This window comes from Talpa europaea (assembly GCF_964194135.1).
Source record: "Talpa europaea genome assembly, chromosome: 5".
Classification (NCBI taxonomy): Eukaryota; Metazoa; Chordata; class Mammalia; order Eulipotyphla; family Talpidae; genus Talpa; species Talpa europaea.
The window spans coordinates 34,234,044-34,246,684 of record NC_140071.1 but is presented as its reverse complement, the minus strand read 5'-3'; the positions used below and the strand labels follow the sequence as shown (position 1 = coordinate 34,246,684).

Here is a 12,641-nt window from a genome sequence, read left to right as displayed (position 1 = left end):
TGGATATGTGTGCAGTTTGTTAATGGTTCTTAGTTTACTTACTTCAGCAGAATGGATTAGACATTTTGAATTTGCCAAAAAACTTCCTTTTGACCCAATCAATATATAGCTGCAGGTACCATGAATGAGACTTTATTCTGTTTTGAGTATTTCATTATAGCTTATAAAGCCAAAATAAAGTCATCTGCACATGTATACATACACATAAGACTCCATGGAAACCAGAAATCTTAAAAACTTTTGGATGAGGGGTATTGTTATACTGGTAAGGATCAACTTACGATTGTATTTATGGCATTTGAAATAATTTATAATTCTGGTGGTGATTTTATTTCTTTATCTAGTCTGTATCTGTATCTTTGTATCTCTGAATAAACATGGTTATCAAATTTTTAAAAAGAAACTTTTCTCAAAATTTTTAACTTTTGAAGACAGAAGCCCTTCTTTCATGTGGCTTAATGATAGACATGACTATGCTATTTGCAAAAACTTCAATAACTAAGACTATATTACACAAAGACTTATATCTGATCCTCCTCTTTCAGTTATTTTAATAATTTTTCTCAAGTATTCTAAAAATATTCACTGATTGAAAAGAAGAACCTAAAAGAAACCTCTGGGTCTCATGAACTGATATATAACCAAAAGCATCTGACAACCTATGAGATTGTTCCTAATTTAATGTCATGCTTTAAATCTTCTATTAAATGGTATGATGTTGTGGTCTTTCATTTGGATATTCAGCATTTCAAAAGAACCACAGTAGTACAATCATGTGATTTAAAGAATTTGTTGAGTTTACACTTATTTTTGGAACATACAAAGCAATTCAGTCTTAGTTGACATTCTAACTATAACGTATTCAACCACTCCGTAAGCAGTTATTATTAACACCCTGCCAGAGCACAGACTGCTGGCTACTGGAATATAAAGACGAGTAATGCATTGATACTTCATCTACACTCATATTAGCCCTCAAGAAGGTTAAAGTTCAGTGGAGTCTAAATGGGGATGACCTGTTAACCCTTTATGATAAGTCTGAATTTACTCAAATTCTGATGTATTCACATCATAAATGTACAGATACTAATACTGACAATGTATAATTGAGGTGATACATGCCAGGTTATTCCAAATTGGGGTATTTGTGGTGGAAATTTCAATTGGAAAAGCAGTCACACTATTTTGGTATATTGTGTTGCATCAAAATAATATACCTTGTTTAACAGCTACAGAGTTTTCTTTTTGCAAGAACAAGTTCTAGGTATTGGTTACACAATATGAATATTCTCAGCACTGCTGAACTGTACATTTAACACGATTAATAGACCCTTCTCCAAAGAAGATATACAGATGGCCAACAAGCACATGAAAATATTCTCATCACTTATTGTCAGAGAAATGCAAATCAAAACCACATAAGATACCACCTCACACCTGTGAGAATGATCCATATCAAAAAGACCAGAAACAACAAGTGTTGGTAAGGATGTGGCAAAAAAAGAAACCCTTATATACTGTTGGTGAATATGTAGACTGGTCTAGCTCCTATAGAAAACAGTATGGAGGTTTCTAAACATGTTAAAAATAGATTTACAATGTGATCCAGCAATTCTACTACTAGGTATCTGTTTAAAGAATGCAAAACACTAATTTGATGGGACATATGCACTCATATTTTCATTGCAGCATTATTTATAATAGCCAAGTCATGGACACAACCTAAGTGCCCAAGGACAGATGAGTGGATTAGGAAGGTGTGGTTTATAAGCATAATGGAATACTACACAGCTATATAAAAGAAAAGATGAATGCTTGCCTTTTGTGATGAGTTAGATGGAACTGGAGGGATTATTTCAATGAAATAAGTCAGAAAGAGAAAGACAAACTCCATATTATTTCACTCGGATGTGGAATATAGAGAACAAAACAAAGGGTAAGATAAAGCCAAACCAAAACAAACCCTATAAATCTGACTGTGGAATTGAGGTTATGGGGTAGAGGGAGCACAGCCAGGAGGGGGTGTGATGGTTTGTGGGAGAAGACTTTTAGTGCCTTGGTGCTGAGGGTGTGGTAACATATACCTGAAGGACATATGATGCTAGATCTTTAATCATATACAGTATTGTATGCCAATGTTATCTAAGTAAAAAAAAAGATTAAGATGAAAATTTTGTTATGTGTATTTTGCATTTAAAGATAAAATTTTTAAAAAAGATTTTGCCTAACCCTCACAATACTTTTTAAGTGACTACTATTTTGTATCTCTTAAAAAATAATGTTTTGAATTTTACATTCAGTTTAATTTTTAAATTCAGACATTATTATTTATTTTCTTTTTAATAAATAATACACCTTCCCATATTGGAGGTATACAAAATGTTGGAACTGATAAACCTTAGAGCAGATGATTTTTGCAAAAATTACCCATGTAGAATTATATATTAACTAGGTCAAAGAAAATGAGATAAACACTACACTTTTATTCCTGTGCATAAACTCAATATTTTAGCTAGTATCCATTAAGAATGTATGTTATGCCTCCCCTCTTCAGAACTTACCATGATACTGTAGATGCTAAAAAGCAGAACGGTGTCAGATTGTGCCTAGCGGGTTTCATATAATATATAGAACAGATGCTCAAGAAATATATGTTTATAGAGTAAATGCATCACCTATTCTTTGTATGTTTGAGTAGACTTTTTGGTAAAGTGTCTATCATTTCTCTTGCAGGACCAAACTAGCTCACCTAGAAAGGTGCAGATTAATAAAAGCAAGTATTTATAATGCTTTCAAGTATTTGCCTGGAAAGAGAAACCATAAATATTTAACCTTTATGTTAGGATTTAGAGGTCTCTACTTCCTTCTAGTTAATTTTCTGAGGTTGAAAAAGAATGATTCAAATAGATGTACAGAATCAGATTCTTCATTTGCAAAACCCAAATTGTTCTTACCCTGCACAAGCGGGTAATTGGCTACGCACAATTGCTCCACAAATGTGCAGCCGGAACCACCCAATACAACCATTTGCTTTTACATTTGGCAGAAAAGTGTTGTGTTAGTGGGAGGCCTTTGTGTTGTGTTTTAGAGCTCTAGTGAGGGCTTTCCCCCTACTCCAGTGTCTTTTTAATGTTAGACCGTAAACATCTACAAGGAGGATTTATAATACAGATGGTTTCCTATTGATACCATTAAGCTGCTTCAGAATGCATCCCTCTACTACATTTTGCTCAGGTGAAGTTAAAGGTACCTTGGCAAATGGAGGTAATAGGAATACATTTCCCACAGCCTTGATTAATGTATTTAAAGTGCTCAGCACAATTCCTACACTGAAGTAGGTACTCAAAAATGTTGACTAGTGACAAAAATATCAATTTAACATGATTTTAAACATTAATTGTGAAAATTATGCACACACATATATATTTAAATTATGTTTATTGAGGTAAAGTAGGTTTACATCTTTGTATCTGCTCCAGGGGTTATATGTTCAAATCTATACAAATATATACTATTTATTTTTCCTGGAAAAATATTCAGCGTTCTTAATGACATACAAAATTCTTGTTCATGTTTCACTGACACTAGGAAACAGATAGAAGGACACAGTTAGAGGGGTGGATACAGCTTCTCAATTGAAATGATAATTATTTCACAACTAGTTTTCAAACTTCAATGGTCTAATGAAAGGAAAAGGTTTGAAGGCAAGAGTGTCTCAGAAGCTGGGCTATGCTTGGACTCATGAGCCCTAACCAAATTCAATGCCTACAGAAACTGCAAAGTTTGCTTTTAAAAACAAACTGTATAGAACACTGAATTGCATTTAATGACTGCACAAAATTGCAACCTTTCCCAGAGAACTCAAATAACACCTAGTATTTAGAAAGAAACTGCTGGAGTTTAACACTTAACTAAGGAAAACAAATAAAATAAAGTAGTTCTAGTCTCAAATTCCATCTCTTTCCCCTTCAAATAAAGTCAAATAAGGACTACATAGTTTGTTTTCAAGTGCACAAGTCCAGTTGACCCACCATTGGCCAGTAATAATTTAATGACAAAAAGGTAGGATCTCCTTGAGGATAATAAAATGAGTGAAGGAAAATGCATGTGTCACAAAAGATATATTTTTACAAACTTGTTTTCTGTTTCTTTTTTTCTTGAGGGGGCATATCTCCAATCGGCTCTCGAATTCTCTTTCCAAATTATGCTTTCTGATACCTTGCTTGAAAGCAAGTAGTATTAATCAAACAAAGGAAGGGCACTAGGGAAATCAGAAAGATGTAATGCAAGCAGTTAAAAGTGACATGACCTTCTGTAATGTCGCTCGTCACAGACTTATATGCCACACACTGGAGGAAGGTCTTGAAAGAAACTGATTCTTGGTACTATTCCTTGAATGTAATACTAATAAAGATGACATTTTAAAAAACACACTTAGACAGCCCCAAAAGCAGCATGCCAGCTACATTATAGCCAAAGAATAAGCAGATAACATTATCTTTAAAAGCTTAATATTTCTTCCTTCATATTCAATATTTGCTGAACATTTGTCATTAACATACAAAATATCCTATGAGTCTGTGTATTTAGAATTCCACTTTCAAAATGGAGCAAAATTATATCCACATGATCTATATATTTTGTAAAGTTGTATAGGAGCCCTTTTAATATCATAAGACTTTTAATTAGAATTTAATACAACTAAACACTATGATCTGCAAGGAAATGAAATTTTATTCAGCTGAAAATAATAAGAATGGTGTTGGTATTCTGAGTAAAAATACAATAACATATTTAGAGTTATTCCACCAGGCAAAGATATATGAGAAAGGGGCCCAAAAGGATGCAGAGAAGAACACCAAGACAGTGAAAGCATGGGGAAAAGTGGATTTAGCTAAGTCTCATTATTAAAATCATCATGGGGCACTGGATACTAATTATTGCTTTTTAATACTAAGTTGTGGGTTCATGTTTTAAAACTAAAGAAACAGAAGTAGGTTAAAAGGTCTATGAATAATTTTTAAACCACTTCAGACTATTATTTTCCCAGGGATAAAATCTCCCACTTACTTATATCTCTTTAAGCAAAATATAATCAAAAGAACCTTGGTTATATGACCCTTGTAAGTATGAGTATCACAAAACCCAAAACCCTTGAAAATCAAAATGGACACAAACCAGTTTCTTTTGTATGTTTACTTTTTCCCTTGGAAATAATCTTCAAATTAAATGGATGTTTTGCTATGTTCAGAATGAATCGTTGCACAATTCAAATTGCTTTACTCAAACATGGTCTATAAAAAAGCGACACATTTAAATTAAAGAAGAAATTACTGCTGTCCAGATGTGCAACTGCAATGTTAAAAAATTAAAGAAAGAAAATTGTCACAAAAGAAAGAAGTTTCATATTTGATTTCATATTCATAGAACATCCAAATGTGTACAGATGCTTAAATTTGGACACATTACAAACTAAATGCCTATTTCCACCATAGAGATATGGAGGAATTTGGGGAGAACAGTATTCTTCAACAAGGTCTGGAGTTCATTTATACCATGTTGTATGTGCAAACCCAAGCAGAGCATACATTTGTGTGCCACTGGGGTAGTTCACATGTAAGTATAATATGAAATCAGTGAGTGTCTGTGGATTGAGAAATGCATATAATCACTCAGATTATTTCGAATCACTGGAAAGTAGCAAAGGTCAGGTTGAAGACTTCTGTGTCAATAAGATCATTATAGGTGTGCTTGTGCTGTCATTTTCACAACAGGACACCTGCTTCTTACAAGATTTTTAAGAAGGAATTTTTGCAAAATGAATGGTGCAATTAAACTGTACATATAATTTACTCCACATTTGTGAGAATAATAAGACTCATAAACAGGTCTGGGATACAGTGCTTCATCTAGTATATCTCAAAAGCAACTGTATGTATGATGGCTGCTTAGTTTGATTCACGCTATTAAGAATTTGACCTTGGAGTATTTCAGCTACAGTAGTCATCAAGATAACTGAACCACTAGATGTAATAATAATTAGTGTGATAGGCTTGCCAGTGAGGCTGAATATATTGCAATACAAAAGAAGGCAGACTAAAAAGAAAAGCATTATTACTTACTGCTAAAAGACTTCCTGATTTTTACAGAGACACTCAAATACAATTATTTCTTCTTGCAGAATGCATTTCCTCCACTCATTCTAGGAAGTGCCATGTTGTAATTTAGTCTGATTCTTAATAGGAAATGTGGCTTTAATGCGGCTATCAGATGACTTTTGATGCATTCCACTGATTACATACAGCCTGCATTCTGCATCATCAACAACAGCATTCTTATTTGCAGTATAATATGGTTTGCTGTAAGGTGCAAGGACAGTAAATTTACTTTATTGGTCAAGAGTATGTAACCTTGTATTTTTTTAAGTGCCGGCTTAATATGCAGAAAAACCCTTCCATTAAGAAAAGCTAAACAATATCTAATATAAATTCTATTATCAGTATAAGCATCTAAAATGAATTTCTTTTCATATTTCCTTCTCAGTGTTCTTAAATGTTCACTCTTATACAAAGCACTGTGAACAGAATTCTGGAGTTTATTTGAACTATGTCTCCATCTAAAGGCTTTACCATGTATTGTATTTTTTGCTTGCAGGGAAAAATGCTAATTTTGATGTCTTTAGGATATTGCATATTAATCCAGCTCAGTAGGGAAAATAGGTCAACTATTAACCTACAATGTGCTTTATAAATAATAATGCTTTCTTGGAACTGTATTATTTGTCAGGTTGAAAAAAGTATACAAGAGGCCAAAAAATTGAATTGTTTAATGTGCTTTGCAAATGAGATTAAAAGGTAACTTAACACTAGTCTATTTTCATAAAATGTAATGTACTCAAAGCAAAACATTTTTGTACATTAATAATAAGCATAATAATCATAATTTTGTACATCAAATAAAAAAGAAAATTATGTAGTTCATCCTCTCTATATAAAATCAAATTTCCATTCCAGAACTATACATTTCTTACAAAAATGACACAATTTTAAATGTTTCAAAATTTAAAAATGACCTTAGGAATTTGTCTTTTTTGAGTGTCTAATGAAGAATCCATATTATATATATTTAAAACATTTTCTGCAGAGCAAGAAGAGGGGGTGACAATGACCTCTGTAAGAGAACCATGTCCTCCAATCTTGTCCAATCTTCTCAGAAATGTAATTTGCTCAAACCCCATGAATTATGTTTTGGAGCATTAAAACTGCAATAGGCAAGAAGCACCTTTTCACATAAAAGTATAGTTTAGTGCATGTCATACAGGTAAATGCTACACTTTTAGAAGAATAGGAACCTTTAAAGAATAGAATTTGAAAATTTAAAAAATCATTTATCTGGGAAATGTTACCAAACTTTTGAACCAAACTGCTCTGTTTTGTTTGACTCCTCTCTGTTATAAGTAATATGTTGGGGGGTAGTGGTGGGAGTAAGGGAAATAGGTAGACATTTATAGAGAAAACTATTCTGACACTAATTTGATTTTTTTTCATTTTCTTTTTCTTTTTTCCCCTTTGTGCCTAGAATATTTTGAGGCCTGAGAACATTATGTCAGAGAATCTAACTTTGATAATGGAGCATGTTTTGAATGTCAAAAAATCATAGTCAGAAAACTTCAGTTTTTTCCTCCTACTACTTTTCTATAAATAATACTGATAAAACACTTTTTAATTTTTTTGTAAAGAATAACCACCTCTCTCTCTCTCTTTCTCTCTCTCTCTCTCTCTCTCTCTCTCTCACACACACACACACACACACACACACACACAAGCTCATGTGGGTTTAGACCTACATTTCAACAGGAAAGAATATCTATGGTGAATGGTGAATTGTAGCATAAAAGCCTGAATGAAAAGAATGTTCACGAAACCTCACACAAAACCTCCGTAACCATTTTATCATGAGCTTCCTACAGTATCACATAAGAGCTGCATATCCTAGGGAACACTTGCCTCATCCACTTATCATTTCTGCTTTATGTAGTGTACTGTGTGATTGCTAAATTAGTGCATAATGCATTTATAATATTTATAGTACCAACATTTAGTTAAATAACCTTTATGTAAGATTTATGTTGATTTTTTTTATTTCTCATTTAATGGCAAATTATGAAGAGCATGTTTCATAAAGATAATTCTCCATTTAAATTCATCAGTCCATTAAATATTAAAATTATGTTTCTGATGCAATCGAGAACAAATTTGTCCAGCTTCAGTGATTATTTGCACTCATAAAAATTAGGCTTGATTAATAAAATTTAAATGCTTGATTAAGTTGACATTTTCATGTTCTATTCTGATTTATTAAAATTAGTCCCTGTGCCCAGGCATGGTATGCTAGTATAGGTTTACCTTTCTTTCTCTTAGTCGACATCTAGGGTGAGGCTGTTAGGAAGGAATATTTTGCTTTGGGACTCAATGATGGTTTCTGGGAAATGCTCTGTTCTTTGCTTCTGATGCCGTCGGCTTTTGTCTTTATGCACTGTGCAGGGTGCAGATTTGTATTGTAACAATCAAGAAAAATATTTCTTTCAATTATCTATGGATATGGTCTGCAGAATAGCAGATGTTTATAGCATTTCTGTGACATTTGGTTGCCACAAATCTTTAATCTGTAGAGGATTGTTAAAATTTCTTCATCTGCTTTTTTTGTTGATAAAAATAGAGCTTTCATTTTTGTGGGGCTTCCAAGTGCCTAGTAGGGGGATTATAAGCTGGAAAATCTTGCTGTGGCAATGCTATAGTTTTTGTCTACAAGCTCAAAATTAAGGAGTCATGGTCATGGAAATCATTCTCTTCAATAGGCCTTACAAAGAAACTCTTTGAGATAGTGACTTCTACAATATTTAAACCTCCATTGTACTTGTTTGTCCTGTTTTATACATGGTCAGGCACCTAATTGTCATTTATTGATCACACACTGTATGCTTATCACATGCCACCTAAATGCCACCAGACTGCAACAAGTTGAGTAATACACCTATTTTATTGATAAGGAAACTGATGCTTAGGAGCATCAACAAATCCACATACCTGACAAATAGGCAGCCTGGAATTTAATCCCAGTCTCCTCATTTCAAAGTTTGGGTTCTTAACCTCTACCAGCTGGAGACAGGTCCTGGCAATACTCATTTTTAAGATGCTGTTGCTCATGGGAGTGGAATTCATTTGGGAACATGGTTTAGGTGAATTGTCCTCCCTTATTTAAGTATACAACAGACTATTCAATTTATTCAATTATATCTGAGGTGAGTGATATGGCATGGTAGTTTACTTTTTCTTGCATGATCAAATAAAGTCAGTAACAAATGACAGAAAATTCCCTTGAAGGAAATTTTAGTTTGGTAACCTACATGTACTATCCTGATTCTGTGTATAGGCTGGCATGTTCTTGAAAAATGTAGCCCATGCAATGCTAAAAAAGAAAAAATAATGACTATAAAACTCTCAGGGTTATTGGACTCCTAATAATAGTTCTGATTTATAAACATTTTCCGCTAGCAGATAAAGACATATCATTTTGTTTCCACTTTTAGTTTGTTAATTGAGGTCTTCCAATTTCCTGTCACCTTTGTGAACTAGGGACAATAAGTCTCCACAAATACCATATGAAACCTTTTGCCAACACCACCCACCACACAAGGCATGACGATCAAGAGTAGTAACACAAACTAGTTACCGGGTCATGAGTCCGCTTCTGTTGGCCCTACATCCTATCTTCCTTACTATATGTTTTTTAAATAAATTATTTTCTTTATTTATATATATTTTACATCAGGTGTAGGCCCATAGATTTTCTACCAATTCACCTGTGCACCATCACCATAGACCCTTATGCTCTTCCTGCCCTTGTTTTGATCCTTATATGTTAAGGAGAGAACAAAATCATTGAGAAGAGCAAATAGGGCACCACTAGAAATAGGTAGAATAAACACAGCCACCCTGAGAACTGAGACCAGAACTGGGGATACCCTTCTTTCTCTTCTATGTCTCACTCCCCAATTACAGAAATGAGAAATTGTGGGGGCAGACCTCTTGGAAGGAAAACAAATAATAAAGTCATTGAGTTGACTTATAAATGCTAGGTTTGGACACTTTGGAGAACTATCTAGAAGGCGAATTCCTTGAATCTGTGGAAAACCTTGAAGGGAGTTTAGGCTGCTGGTTTTTCAATGAGTTTCTGAGGTACCGAGGGCCAACTAGGACTCAAATAAGAGAAAACCAGGGGGTGAGATGTTCAGGATCCCTTCAAAGTTGTCAAGACAATTTATATGGTACAAAAGCAGCTAGATTCTAGGGAAGAAATCCTTCCTGATAATGAAGAATATGTTTTCCCTTTTCACAGTCTTGGAGGCATTTTTGGAGAAGCTGAACAAGATGGGAGGGGATTCAGGAAGAAACTGGGGAGCTAACATCTGAAAGTAACTGTTCAGGTGAGGAAGATCTTTAGTAAATTGACTTTTAAAAATAGAAGTGTTTTCCTTTACATCTTTCTCTATAGGCACTGACATGTCACGTACAGGTAACACTTATCTTCTACCATTTTACAATTTCATCTTTCCAATTTGAAGTTTAGTTGCAGTTTCAGAATACAGTAAAAGGATAACCAATAAACTGAAGAAGTATTAAAGGCAAACATGGAGTTACTGACTGAAAGGGACAGATTGAGGGTAAAATAATAAAAGCTGTGGTCACAGTCAGATAAACCCCCTTTTCTTTCCAAGTGCAGCACATACATATACATCCAAGATGATCAAAATGTGTCTTGACTGCACACTCTGCATACCATAAGCAGTCTCTGTCATGGCAGCTACTATATTCACGTGTTCAATTTTGTTGTTTTCCTCACTAGAACATAAACTATTCTGGGTCAGGACCAGACCCTAATCATCTTTGAACAACAGCTAGTACAGTGCTCGTATATGTGCAGTATGTTTTGCTAAATGGTTATAATTATGCATAAAATTTAGACAATATTTTAATTTGAAAAAATGGGACTAAAATATTCATTTATTCATCAAACTTTTCTTGAGCAACTATTATGCTACTATGTGTGAGACATCTTGACTAGTGCCAGGATTAGATACACAAATGAATGAAACAGTTAGAATCTCTCTGGCTGGTGAGGATATTACTGTATTACAATACAGTGAGGGGACATGGGAACTTAGAGAAGTGGGTTCACTGAGTCTCTGAGAGATGGTGTTGGTAGAAGTGGGATGCTGGTAGGTGGCAAGAATGAGAGGGAAGTCAGAGGTGGCATTCCAGAAAAAAAATGATAATTTGTGGTTACCTAGGCATAAATGTATAAAATAATAAAAACCTGATTAATTACAAATAAGTATTATCAAAACTTCAAAATGCATATACTCTCACCCAGATATTCTACCTTAAGGATTTTGCCAAAGAACATCTCCTAGAGACCTGCTGAAAGATTAGTTTAGGTTTTTTCTTTACAGTATGTTTGAGATGGTAAAAAAAAAAACACACAAAAAACTGAAGTGATCATTTAAAGAATGCATAGTACACTATGCATTGCACTCTGGTGAGAACTATGCAGTCATTCAAAATCATGTTTTTGCCCTAATTGGAGGGATACTTCTAGATATGTTGCTGAATATAAAATGTAGGTGCACTAAGAGAGGATTTAATGGGATTCAATTTTTGTAAAAAAACAAAGTACATATGATAAGCAAACAGTAATAATACATTTACATTCATAAATACATTTTTAAAAAGACTGGATGACAGAGTGTATTGACTATTTGAGAAACGACAAATATACTCTGCTCCAAATACTGCTTCAGCTGCCAACCCACCCACCCTTAGTTCTCCCTGTTCAGAAGCCAGGGATACCTAATGTCTCAAAATTCCACTTTTCTCCAAAGGTGGAAGACATCTGGTTCATCTGTTCTTCTCTTGCAGGACTTTGACCCCTTGCAGCTGGGTCACCATCCGCTCATCCACAGGTATCCCAGAGCCAGGTGCCCAGGAAAGCCTGGTCCTAGCAGGGAGGCACCTGCCTCCCCAACAGCTTTCTGGAGCTGCTGTGTCCCACAGCATTTGAACCTTAAACCATTTCATGTATGGTTTCTGTGGCAAGGACTTCAAGCAACCTGCCATGCAATGCCAGGGCTGGCTTGCTGCACATCTGTCCCTGGGGCCCATTCATTTCCAGGATGCTGCATGTTGGCACAGCACACACTCCCAGACTATACTGCCCCGTGTGGTCCCACAGTGCACTCCCACACTGACTGACACATTACTACCTTATCCTGGGCCTAAGAGCCCCATCTATCCAAAATGAGAAACATCATTTCCTTCCCCTACTCCTTCCTACTGTTATAGATCAAGTTGTTGCCCTTCCCTGACCATTGGAATGAGTGCATGAGTTGGAAGAAGGGCAAAGAACACCTCTGAGGAGCCAGTCAGTACTGAGGTCCAGTCCCTTGTGCTGTGAAGCTGCAAGTGGCATTGCTCTACTGAGCCTTGCTTTCTTGATCTCTTAACTGGTCAACAGTTGTTTTCTGGGTGGAAAAGTCAACTAAGGAGCACTGATATGGTCTGCACTTCCCCACTTCTGTCCAC

General features: G+C 34.9%; 1 protein-coding gene across 14 annotated transcripts in view; it reads right to left on the bottom strand.

The window, feature by feature from the left end:
* MCTP1 (multiple C2 and transmembrane domain containing 1) overlaps positions 1 to 12,641 on the bottom strand; it is a gene marked incomplete at both ends in the record, with an annotated part of 477,275 nt that overhangs the window by 69,715 nt on the left and 394,919 nt on the right. The window lies entirely within an intron of this gene.